At 47.0% G+C, this 13,738-nt stretch overlaps 1 protein-coding gene across 1 annotated transcript in view; it reads right to left on the bottom strand.

Annotated features, from left to right (window-relative positions):
- The window catches only part of LOC112069907 (collagen alpha-2(VIII) chain-like), a 21,855-nt gene extending 19,197 nt beyond the window's left edge, over positions 1-2,658 (bottom strand). The window contains exon 1 of the mRNA XM_024137299.2: positions 2,600-2,658. The gene's annotated coding sequence lies outside the window, so the exon portion shown is untranslated. The remainder of the gene's footprint in view (positions 1-2,599) is intronic.
- Positions 2,659-13,738: the final 11,080 nt, after the last annotated feature.

Raw genomic sequence — 13,738 nt, 5'->3', positions numbered from 1 at the left:
GAATATATATGTACAATATATACATACAGTCGTATGAAAAAGTTTGGGCACCCCTGACAATTTCCATGATTTCCATTTATAAATAATTGGGTGTTTGGATCAGCAATTTCATTTTGATCTATCAAATAACTGATGGACACAGTAATATTTCAGTAGTGAAATGAGGTTTATTGGATTAACAGAAAATGTGCAATATGCATCAAAACAAAATTAGACAGGTGCATAAATGTGKGCACCCCARTAGAAAAATCACATCAATATTTAGTAGAGCCTYCTTTTGCTAAAATAACAGCCTCTAGACGCTTCCCATAGCCTCKAATGAATGTCTGGATTCTGGATGAAGGTATTTTGGACCATTCCTCCTTMCAAAACATCTCCAGTTCAGTTAGGTTTGATGGTTGCCGAGCATGGACAGCCCGCTTCAAATCATCCCACAGATTCTCAATGATATTCAGGTCTGGGGACTGGGATGGCCATTCCAGAACATTGTACTTGTTCCTCTGCATAAATGCCCGGGTAGATTTTGAGCAGTGTTTTGGGTCGTTGTCTTGTTGAAATATCCAGCGCCGGCGTAACTTCAACTTTGTGACTGATTCTTCAACATTATTCCCAAGAGTCTGTTGATATTGAGTGGAATCCATGCGACCCTCAACTTTAACAAGAATCCCAGTACCTGCACTGGCCACACAGCCCCACAGCATGATGGAACCCCCACCAAATTTTACTGTGGGTAGCAAGTGTTTTTCTTGGAACGCTGTGTTMTTTTGCCGCCATGCATAACGCCCCTTGTTATGACCAAATAACTCAATCTTTGTTTCATCAGTCCACAGCACCTTATTCCAAAATGAAGCTGGCTTGTCTAAATGTGCGTTTGCATACCTCAAGCGACTCTGTTTGTGGCGTGTGTGCAGAAAAGGCTTCTTCCGCATCACTCTCCCATACAGCTTCTCCTTGTGCAAAGTGCGCTGAATTGTTGAACGATGCACAGTGACACCATCTGCAGCAAGATGATGTTGTAGGTCTTTGGAGGTGGTCTGTGGGCTGTTTTTGACCGTTCTCACCATCCTTCGCCTTTGCCTCTCCGATATTTTACTTGGCCTGCCACTTCTGACCTTAACAAGAACTGTGCCTGTGGTCGTCCATTTCCTCACTATGTTCCTCACAGTGGACACTGACAGCTTAAATCTCTGCGATAGCTTTTTGTAGCCTTCCTCTAAACCATAATGTTGAACAATCTTTGATTTCAGGTCATTTGAGAGTTGTTTTGAGGCCCCCATGTTGCCACTCTTCAGAGGAGAGTCAAAGAGAACAACAACTTGCAATTGGCCACCTTAAATACCTTTCCTCATGATTGGATGCACTTGTCTATGAAGTTCAAGACTTAATGAGCTCACCAAACCAATTGTGTGTTCCAATTATTCAGTGCTAAGTAGTTATAGGTATTCAAATCAACAGAATGACAAGGGTGCCCACATTTTTGCATAGCCTATTTTTCACATCTGATTTAATTTCATACAACTTAATATTGCTACACTAAAAATCTTTGTCTGGACAATACCCCAGTACTCAGCTTTTTTTAGAAAATGAATGGCATGCCACTGTGATCATTTTCTGTGACGACAGAGTAAATTATTATGCAGCCTCAGAGGGGTGCCCAAACTTTTTCATACGACTGCATATTGTTCTAAACTATTCCAGTTACTTGGACTTATTGCACTTGTTACTGAAATGGTTGTTCTGGTTTAGATGTTTAAGTTAGTCTCATTTCTTAGTCTTCCCAACCCTAGCAATTATTCTTAATGCAGGTTGCGGGTGAATAATAATTCAAGTTGTTAGATATCCCCACTCTCGCTGGATTCCAATAGGAATTACACATCACTTTGCAAGCCAGCATAATGTGACTTGGAGGCCTGATGTGGCCTGTAACCCATGAGTTTCAGGCCACTGTATTAGAGTAAAACTAGGCCCTCAGAAGAAATCCTTATAAAATATACATTATATTGTCTTAAATCATTTATTTTAATAACAACACTTAGGATCTCACTTGGTGAAGACCACAAGACTAAACATTTATTAACGCAACAACCATGTCTCTGTCACTAGTAAACACAGTCATGGGTGGTAGAATTCACTCAAAAAGGCACCATGGGAAATATATAAATAAGGCTTAAAACCCTACAGCGGGGCTATCTAATTCCGGTCCAGGAGTTCCAAAACATTTCTGGTTTTGGATTTTAGTATGGTTCTTCAGAGACCTTAAAATGGTTCAGCCTTGGCATCGCTCTTAAGAACCTCCTCCGAGTTGTTTTCCCATCCTCCTTCTCTTTGGCCTCCTCTCCCATCTCATCTCTTCTCTCTGCTATATTTCTGAACCAGAGCTTCCGTAAGCCACATCCAAGCATTCATATGCATTCATTCCTGGGCTGTGGCTGCTGCGGGCAGAGGCTGCTATGCAGGCTTAAGCTAGTGGGTAATCAGTGAAAACCTTCCCTCCTGCTTCCCGCATACCTTTACCACTGGGTGACGTACTACACACTCACACACACACACACACACACACACACACACACACACCACACACACACTAACACCCACTCACCGAGATACTGTCCCTTGCCCTCTCGAAGGGAGGTCCACACGCGCCTTCATCATGGGCTGATGTACTTCATCTGGGCATGGGGGGTAGCCTCCTCCAAGACACGGCCCCCAGCAGCGCACAGCACACAGACAGGACCAACAGCATGGTCATCAGACTCCCCGGCTCCATGTTTAGCCGCTAGCAACTGGATTGGAGAAATGAGAAAAGAAGGTTGAGATATTCATGATTGTTGGTCATTGGACTGTGTGAGAGAGAGAGAGCTAGAAAGAGAGGAGAAAGAGTGAAAGAGATACACAGAAGAGAGAGGAGATGAAGAGAGACGAGAGAGAGAGGAAAGAGGTGATGAGAGGGGAGGTAGAGAGAGAGAGAGAGAGAGAGAGAGAAAGAGAGGAAGAGAGAGAAAAGAGGAGAGGAGAGAAGAGAGAGAGAGAGAAGAGAGAGAGAGAGAGAAGAGAAAAGAGAAGAGAGAGAAGAGAGAGAGAGAGAGAGAGAGAAAGAGAAGAGAGAGAGGAAGAGAGAAGAGAGAGACAGAGAAAGAGACAGAGATGAAGAACAGAGACAGAGAGAGAGAAAAAGGAGAAGGGGAGAGCGAAAAGAGAGAGAGACAGGTGAAGAGAGAGAGAGACAGAGAGAGAGATGAGAGAAGAGAGATGAGAGAGAGAGAGAGAGAGAGAAGAAGAGAGAGAGAGAAGAGATGAAGAGAGAGAAGAAGCCATGGTAGTGCAGGGTTGTACTTGGCTGCTGAATTTGTTTACATTTGATCTGTGTGAAGAGGATTCATGCCCTTGACATCACAAAGCTAGATTTTTGGCATTCCAGAGAACAAAAACCGTATTCTCCTATAATGTACAAATAATACTCAATACTCAGATGATGACAGAAATATGCGGATATCTTGTGTTTGACATAGCAAAACCTATCATGAGTCAGTCCGGCTGAGTTAGCATTAGAACCTTACTGCCAGTGACAGTCTGGTTAGCATTAGAACTCTACGCCAGTGAGTCAGTCTGGCTTAACAGTAGAACTCTACGCCAGTGAGTCAGTCTGGTACATTAGAACTCTACGCCAGTGAGTCAGTCTGGTTACATATTAGAACTCTACCGCCAGTGAGTCAGTCTGGTTAGCATTAGAACTCTACCGCCAGTGAGTCAGTCTCGTTAACATTAGAACTCTACTGCCAGTGAGTCAGTCTCGGTTAATATTAGAACTGTACTGCCAGTGAGTCAGTCTGGTTAGCACTAGAACTCTACTGCCATGATAGTCATCTGGTTAGCATTAGAACTCTACTGCCAGTGAGTCAGTCTGGTTAAACATTAAACTCTACTGTCAGTGAGCAGTCTGGTTGCAATTTAGAACTCTACTGCCATGAGTCAGTCTGTTAGCATTAGAACTCTACTGCCAGTGAGTCATTGCTGTTAGCATTTAAACTCTACTGCCAGTGAGTCAGTTCTGGTTAAATTAGAACTCTACTGCCAGTGAGTCAGTCTGTTAGCTTAGAACTCTACTGCCAGTGAGGCAGTCTGGTTAGCATTAGAACTCTACTGCCAGTGAGTCAGTCTGGTTAACTTAGAACTCTACTGCCAGTGAGTAGTCTGTTAGCATTAGAACCTCTACTGCCAGTGAGTCAGTCTGGTTAGCATTTAGAACTCTACCGCCAGGAGTCAGTCTGGTAGATTAGAACTTACTGCCATGATCAGTCTGGTTAACATTAGAACTCTACCGCCAGTGAGTCAGTCTGGTTAACATTAAACTCTACCGCCAGTGAGTCAGTCTGGTTAACATAGAAACTCTACCCCAGTGTGCAAAACTAAAGAGCCCAAGTTGAAGCCAAGAGTCAGCCAGGGATGTTATTCAACCCTTCCAGCTGAACATCCGCATTTTGTTGTCATGTTGTGTGTGTGTGTGTGTGTGTGTGTGTGTGTGTGTGTGTTGTTGTGTGTGTGTGTGTGTGTGTGTGTGTGTGGTGTGTGTGTGTGTGTTGTGTGTCTGTGTGTGGTTATGTGGACCCACCCAGGTGCTATAGTGGCCGTGCCAGGGCTGGTCTGGCCTAACGTGTTTTTGCTGTCCATTTGTTTGACCTGTCATAGCTAGTGACAGCTGGACCTGTTTGCTTTAATTTCCAGAAGGAAGGAATGATCGCTTCATCCTCATGTTACCACCAACAAATATTTACACAACACGGATCAAGTCGAAGAGGGAAAACCACCACTAGAAGAAGCTGTGTGTGAGGTGTTTATGCTCTTGTCTACATGTGTGTGTACGTATGTTACCCGTAAATGAGATACATCCAGAGTGTGTAAATGGGACACTGTCCTCTCCTCCCTGTTTCTTCCTCTCTGTATTCCCTCTGCTGGTGTTCAGAAGCTTCTAATGATAAGAAAGACGTAGGTTGAAATCCCAAACCTGTCCGTGAAATGCCACCTGAACTACATTCCACACCTCCATAAACCAGGAAGCAGAGAAGACAAGGACTACACCTCCATAAACCCAGGAAAGCAGAGAGACAGGAAACACCTCCATAAAAGCAGAAGCAGAGAGACAGGAATAACACCTCCATAAACCAGGAAGCAGAGAGACAGGATTAACACCTCCATAAACCATGGTAACAGAGAGACAGGAATTAACATCTCCCATAAACCAGGTAACAGAGAGACAGGATTAACACCTCCATAAACCAGGAAGCAGAGAACAGGATTAACACCCTCCATAAACCAGAAGCAGAGAGACAGATTAAACACCTCCACAAGCAGAAGCAGAGAGACAGGTTAACACCTCCATAAACCGGAAGCAGAGGACAGGATTCACATCTTCCTGCTAAATGACTTAAATGTAAATGCATAAAAGCAGGAAGCAGAGAGACAGGACTAACACTCCATAAAGCAGAAGCAGAGAGACAGGATTACATCTCCATAAAGCAGGAAGCAGAGAGACAGGATTAACACCTCTAGAAATCAGAAGCAGAGAGACAGGACTACACCTCCATAAAGCAGAAGCAGAGGAGACAGATTAACACCTCTAGAAAGCAGAAGCAGAGAGACAGGGACTACACCTCCATAAAGCAGGAAGCAGAGAGACAGGGAATACACCTCCATAATGCAGGAAGCAGAGAGACAGGGACTACACCTCCATAAACCAGAAGCAGAGACAGGACTACACCTCCATAAACAGGAACGGAGAGACAGGGACTACACCTCCATAAACCAGGAAGTGAGGAGACAGTAATACTCCATAAACCAGAAGCAGAGAGACAGGATTAACACCTCCATAAACCAGGTAAAGAGAAGACAGGATTAATACTCCATAAACCAGGAAGCAGAGAGACAGTATTAACACCTCCATAAACCAGGAAGCAGAGAGACAGGATAACACCTCCATAAACCAGGGTAACAGAGAGACAGGATAACATCTCCATAAACCAGTAACAGAGACAGGATTAACACCTCCATAAACCAGGGAAGCAGAGAGACAGGATTAACACCTCCATAACCAGAAAGTAGAGAGACAGGATTAACACCTCCACAAGCAGGAAGCAGAGAGACAGATAACACCTCCATAAACCAGAAGCAGAGAGACAGGATTAACATCTCCTGCTAAATGACCTAAATGTAAATGCAGTAAAGCAGGAAGCAGAGAGACAGGATTAACACCTCTAGAAACCAGGAAGCAAGAGACAGGACACACCATCATAAGCAGGAAACAGAGAGACAGGATTAACATTCCATAAAGCAGAAGCAGAGAACAGGATTAAACACCTCTAAAATCAGGAAGCAGAGAGACAGGGACTACATCTCCATAAAGCAGGAAGCAGAGAGGACAGGATTCACACCTCTAGAAAGCAGGAAGCAGAGATACAGGACTACACCTCCATAAAGCAGGAAGCAAGAAACAGGACTACACCTCCATAATGCAGAAGCAGAGAGACAGGACTACACCTCCATAAAGCAGGAAGCAGAAGACAGGACTACCACCTCCACAAAGCAGAAGCAGAGAAACAGGACACACCTCCATAAAGCAGGAAGCAGAGAACAGGACTACACCTCCACAAAGCAGGAAGCAGAGAAACAGGGACCTACACCTCCATAAAGCAGGAAGCAGAGAAACAGGGACTACACCTCCACAAAGCAGGACAGCAGAGGAGAACAGGGCTACACCTCCATAAAACAGGAACAGAGAGAACAGGCGACTACACCTCCATAAAGCAGGAAGCAGAGAGACAGGGACTACACCTCCATAAAGCAGGAAGCAGAGAGACAGGGACTACACCTCCATAAAGCAGGAAGCAGGAAGCAGAGAGACAGGGAAAACCACACCCTCACCTTATAGATCTTCACGTGCAACAAATAGAGAGAGAGAAAAGAGAGAATGGCCTCCCGAGTGGCTCAACGGTTTAATAAAGCACTGCATTGACTCCAGGCTGGGAGAGCCATAAGTCAGCTCACAATTGGCCCAGCGCCGTCCGGGTTATGGGATGGTTTAGCCGGAGGGGGGGCTTTCCTTGGCTCATCATGCTCTAACGACTCCTTGTTGTGGGCCGGGTGCCTGTAAACTGACTTCGGTCGTCAGTCGAACGGTGTTTCCTCCGACACATTGGTAGAACTGACTTCCGAGTTAAGCGAGCAGTGTGTTAAGAAACAGCGCAACATGGCAAGTCATGTTTCAGAGGACGCATGTCTCGACCTTCGCCCCTCCCGAGCCCTTTGGGGAGTTGAGACAAGGTCATAATAACTACCAAATGGATATCACGAAAATGGGGTAGAATTACACCACAAAATGAAGAGAAAGAACTGCTATACTCATGGAGCGAGAGAACCTGGAGAGKCCTCCGCCCAGTCATGTTAACCCACACTGCAGGGCTCCTTTCTGAGCCACAAACTCCCCCTAGTCTCTTGTACTCCACCAGCTCGTCTTCATCCTCTCCCTCTTTAACTCAACCCTCCTTCCATATCCTCCGTCTGGCTAGCCTCCACTCCTTCATGTCACGTCCTCTTCTCCATCTTTACAGTTCACTCTGGCACATTCTGAAGGAGGGATGATGCCCTCACGTTGGTGTTACTGTACCCTATAGTGTTTTTATTAGTATTATTTCGGGAGGACTATAGCTTTGTCTTGGACTCAGTAGTAGTAGGAGCCCACAATGCCACATACGTCAAGTCATTCTCGTTAAGCCTTGGACGCTAAACTGTTTTGATCGAGTTTGGCCAAAGCTGCTCATTTTATTCAAGAGAACTGTTTACCAACTAAAAATCATATATATTTGAACAGATTGGTTCTAATTCGGTAGAACTTTGTATTTTGATCATTATAGTTTCTTAGACCAAGCGTTTAGGTTCCAAACACCAGGTTCCATGAAGTGGGTTCTGAGCACTGGGTTCTAAGGAGGTGTGGGTGCTAAGTACTTCAAAAGGTGTTGGCTCCATTCTATCTGGTTCTGTTTAGTAGCTCAGCTCTTTCCCTGTGGTTGTTTTGTGCCAGTGAGCACATAGTTTGCCGATATTTTACGGCCGTGTTAGGCTGTGTTTCTGAAAGCCTTCTGCAAGCTTCTCGTAATTAGTCACGTCTGGTGTGTGTGTGTGTGTGTGTGTGTGTGTGTGTGTGTGGGTGTGGTGTGTGTGTGTGTGTGTGTGTGTGTGTGTGTGTGTGTGTGTGTGTGTGTGTGTGTGTGTGTGTGTGTGTGTGTGTGTGTGTGTGTGTGTGTGTGTGTGTGTGTGGTGTGTTGTGGTTAATCTGTGTCAGCACTCACCGAAAAATACTGACTTCCCTCTCTACTCATACTCTACAGAGCTGGAGCCCAATCCAGGAAAAAACATGATCACGCGACTGAGAGAGAGAGAGTACTTTGCTGGCTGAAGGTGGTGTGGTTTTGTGGTGGGGGTAATTTAGACGAGTGTTTCAGTGCCCAGCGTCCTGCAGGCGTCTTAACATTCACACACACACACACACACACACACACACACACACACACACACACACACACACACACACACACACACACACACACCACACACACACACACCACACCACACACACACACACACCACACACACACACACACACACACACACACACACACACACACACACACACACACACATACAGGTCTGCTTCTCCACAACTTCCTCACAATCTGTTTATCAAATGTTTTTCTTGAAAAGCTCTGCAGACACTGTTAAATAGCTCCTGTCTGGCTGGCCACACCAGCCTGCTGGCCACACCAGCCTAGCCGCTGGCCACACCAGCCTGCTGCCCACACCAGCCTGCTGCCCACACCAGCCTGCTGCCCACACCAGCCTGATGCCCACACCAGCCTGCTGGCCACACCAGCCTGCTGCCCACACCAGCCTGCTGGCCACACCACCTGCTGCCCACACCAGCCTGCGCCCACACCAGCCTGCTGCCCACCACCAGCCTGCTGCCCACACCAGCCTGCTGCCCACGCCGCCCTGGACACACACATACTTGGACATAAACACACCAAAACACACACACATTTATCGTTAGCCCCAAAACACGTTGATGCATACATTTTACCTTTTATCCCACAACTGGTCATTGCTGAAAAAAATCTAAAATACACATACACAGAACAAAGACCGAAGATATTCTTAACGCTTAAAGGTGAGTAGCATCCAAAACGGTAAAACGCCTCTGGCATAGACAATGATATTTTATGTAAAACAGATTTCCTAATAAAGAAATAACCCTCACACACAACCTTACAGTAATATCTACCACAATTCAAAACAGGACAGAAAATTTGTTTTTTAGAAGAGAAGGAAATTAGAGAGATTTCTCTTAAAGTTCATGTGAGACCGCAAACCTTGTTGGTATTCTGCTATTCTCACAAGACACACACACACACACCACACACACACACACACACACACACACACACACACACACACACACACACACACACCACACACAACCAACACACACACACACACACACACACACACACACACACACACAACACACACACACACACACACACACACAACACACACACTAATCCCCCTGAACCACACCTGGGTAACAACACACTAGCTCTCATATGAAACGATGTACCAAGGCATACACACAAAGCTCACCAGTTGTGTTTGACGCCTGTCTCCACGTGTTGAATTTAACAATGAAATGGAGCAGAAACACCAGGGGAGTTAATAAGAGGAAGACTCTGTACTCTCCAAAACCATAGCAACCTGTAGCAGCTCAAGGGGCAAAGCAAGACACAGACCAGACACCAGACTCTCAGGGACAAGTAGACACGTCCCAAACCACTCCAGACCATCAGCTAATGTCATCATCAGAGAAGGGAATTGAACGCTGCTCTTTCACATGTGTTACATCGTGACTGTCTGGGTTAGAAACCCCTGTTGTCTGTCTGGTCAGGGTCATATTAGCCCACGGAGCCAAAACTTAGGTAAGACTAAGGGAAGCGCTATGAGGGTCACAAACACTTGTCCATTCTCAGGCAAGGTCACTCATCATGTACTGTCACATAACTGACAAGCCCTTTGTCCTGCATCTTTACCAACAATTGACATCAAATGTTATTTGTCAGGTCTCTATAATAACACAGAAGAATAAATACACAATGAGTCATGATAACTTGCGACTTAAGGTACCAGTACCGGAGTCGATATGCAGGTACCGTACCGAGTCTTCGATGTGCAGGGTTACCAGTACCGAGTCGATGTGCAGGGGTACCAGTACCGAGTCGATGTGCAGGGGTACCAGTACCGAGTCGATAGTGCAGGGGTACCAGTACCGAGTCGATGTGCAGGGGTACCAGTACCGAGTCGATGTGCAGGGTACCAGTACCGAGTCGATGTCAGGGGTACCAGTACCGAGTCGATGTGGAGGCGGGTACCAGTACCGAGTCGATGTGCAGGGGTACCAGTACCGAGTCGATGTGCAGGTAACCAGTACCGAGTCGATGTGCAGGGGTACCAGTACCGAGTCGATGTAGGGTACCAGTACCGAGTCGATGTGCACTGGGTACAGTACCGAGTCGATGTGTAGGAGTACCAGACCGAGTCGATAGGAGGGTACCAGTACCGAGTCGATGTGCAGGGTACCAGTACCGAGTCCGATGTGCAGGGGACAGTACCGAGTCGATGTGTAGGGTACAGTACGAGTCGATATGTGCAGGGGTACCAGTACCGAGTCGATTGCAGGTGCGGGTACAGTACCGAGTCGATGTAGGTCCAGTACCGATCGAGTGTAGGTACCAGTACCGAGTCGATGTGCAGGGGTACCAGTACCGAGTCGATGTGCAGGGGTACCAGTACGAGTCGATGTGCAGGTACCATACCAGTCGATGTGCAGGGGTACCAGTACCGAGTCGATGTGCAGGGTACCAGTACCGAGTCGTATGGCAGGGTACCAGTACCGAGTCGATGTGCAGGGGTCCAGTACCGAGTCGATGTGCAGGGGTACCAGTACCGAGTCGATGTGCAGGGTACCAGTACCGAGTCGATGTGCAGGGTACCAGTACCGAGTCGATGTGCAGGGGACCAGTACCGAGTCGAATGGAGGGGACCAGTACAGTCGTAGGGTAATACCGAGTCGATGTGCAGGGGTACCAGTACCGAGTCGATGTGCAGGGGTACCAGTACCGAGTCGATGTGCAGGGTACCAGTACCGAGTCGATGTGCAGGGGTACCAGTACCGAGTCGATGTGCAGGGTACCAGTACCGAGTCGATGTGCAGGGTACCAGTACCGAGTCGATGTGCAGGGGTACCAGTACCGAGTCGATGTGCAGGGTACAGTACCGAGTCGATGTGCAGGGTACCAGTACCGAGGTCGATGTGCAGGGTACCAGTACCGAGTCGATGTGCAGGGGTACCAGTACCGAGTCGATGTGCGAGGGTACCAGTACCGAGTCGATGTGCAGGGTACCAGTACCGAGTCGATGTGCAGGGGTACAGTACCGAGTCGATGTGCAGGGGTACCAGTACCGAGTCGATGTGCAGGGTACCAGTACCGAGTCGATGTGCAGGGTACCAGTACCGAGTCGATGTGCAGGGTACCAGTACCGAGTCGATGTGCAGGGGTACCGTACCGAGTCGATGTGCAGGCGGTAACCAGTACCGAGTCGATGTGCAGGGGTACCAGTACCGAGTCGATGTGCAGGGTACCAGTACCGAGTCGATGTGCAGGGTACCAGTACCGAGTCGATGTGCAGGGGTACCATACCGAGTCGATGGGCAAGGGGTACCAGTACCGAGTCGATGTGCAGGGTACCAGTACCGAGCGATGTGCAGGGTACCATGACCAGAGTCGATGTGCAGGGTACCAGACCAGTCGATGTGCAGGGCGGGTACCGAGTACGAGTCGCATGTGCAGGGATACCAGTACCGAGTCGATGTGCAGGGGTACCAGTACCGAGTCGATGTGCAGGGGTAAGAGATTATGGAGGTAGATACAGTATGTACATGTAGGTAGAGATAAAGTGACTAGGCAACAGGATAGACAATTAACAGTAGCAGCAGTGTATGTGATGAGTCAAAAGAGGGCAAATGCAGTCCAGGTAACTGTTGGTTACTGTCTGAAGAACAAGTTTGAAGAATCGTATGTCTGAAGAATCATATTTACATGAATTCAAAGCAGTCACTCCCACTCTGAACGTCCGACTCTAGGACTAAGAAGTTGTATTCTAATTAGTGTCTGTAGTTTTGTGATTGTACAGACATCACTTGTAAAATATGGACATTTTCTGAAAGGGTTACATTTTTGGAGGTTTTCCTCTGACAGCAATGCCCCAACCACAACTTAATAGACTAGCTGGTGAACACTACCACTCTTCAACCAATACCACATCACAAGGCTGGAGATCATGACCAAACCTCAACCAACCTTAACCAACAACCACATCACAAGGCTGCGAGATCATGACCAAACCTCAACCACAACCACATGGCATAACTGGAGAGCTTCACCAACCTCACCACAACCACATGGCATAACTGAGAGCTTCAACCATACCTCAACCACAACCACATGGTTATAACTGGAGAGCTTCACCAAACCTCAACCACAACCACATGGTATAACTGGAGAGCTCACCATACCTCACCACAACCACATGTTAGCGTACAACAATCCAGCACTGAAACTCTCAACGACAACGCCATTACAGCATAACTGGCCACTACTGCAAACATCGATCAAGAGCATAACATTCACTTACATACCACACCACATGGAAAGCAATCCTTAATGTCTCACCTTAGCAACAAGGTGCACCTGACTTCCATAAGGTTCTAGTGAATCACTTTTGCTTTAGCCTCACTACTGTAGAAAGCAACCTACATTGTGTTACTTCCATTAAACCCTTAAAAAGGTACCTCTTTTACTTCCCATTGAAACACCTTACAATCCAGTGGAGCCTGGTGTACCCCACTTCCCCATTGAAACACCTTTACAATCCAGTGGAGCCTGTGTACCCTACTTCCCATTGAAACACCTTACAATCCAGTGAGCCTGGTGTACCCCACTCCCCATTGAAACACCTTACAATCCAGTGGAGCCTGGTTACCTACTTCCCATTGAAACACCTTACAAATCCAGTGGAGCCTGGTGTACCCCACTTCCCCATTGAACACTTACAACCAGTGGAGCCTGTGTACCCCACTTCCCCATTGAAACACCTTACATCCAGTGAGAGCCTGGTGTACCACTTCCCCATTGAAACACCTTACAATCCAGTGGAGCCTTCTGTGTACCCCACTCCCCATTTAAACACCTTACAATCCAGTGGAGCCTGATGGTACCAGCCACTTCCCCATTGAAACCTTCACTGGAGCCTGGTGTACCACAGCTTCCCACATGTTACTCGGCTTCCGGTGTCCAACAGACCCTGTTACTCAGCTTCGTCGTCAAAAGACCATTTACTATTACTTCAGCTTCCGGTGTCAAAAAAACACTCGTGCCAACCCCATTTACACAGCTTCCGGGTGTCAACAGGACACAGTTACCAGCTTCCGTTCAGAAACAAGTTACTAGTCGTGTCAACAGCCACCATGTTACTCGCGCTACGAGCCACACCTTCGGTTCAACGATCCACATGTTACCCAGCTTCCGGTTTCAACAAACCATCATGTTATCAGGCTTTCGTGTCAACAACACCTTACTTT

The sequence above is a fragment of the Salvelinus sp. IW2-2015 genome, unplaced genomic scaffold (genome assembly GCF_002910315.2).
Source record: "Salvelinus sp. IW2-2015 unplaced genomic scaffold, ASM291031v2 Un_scaffold1146, whole genome shotgun sequence".
Lineage (NCBI taxonomy): Eukaryota > Metazoa > Chordata > Actinopteri > Salmoniformes > Salmonidae > Salvelinus > Salvelinus sp. IW2-2015.
This window is presented reverse-complemented; position numbering and strand designations above follow the sequence as displayed.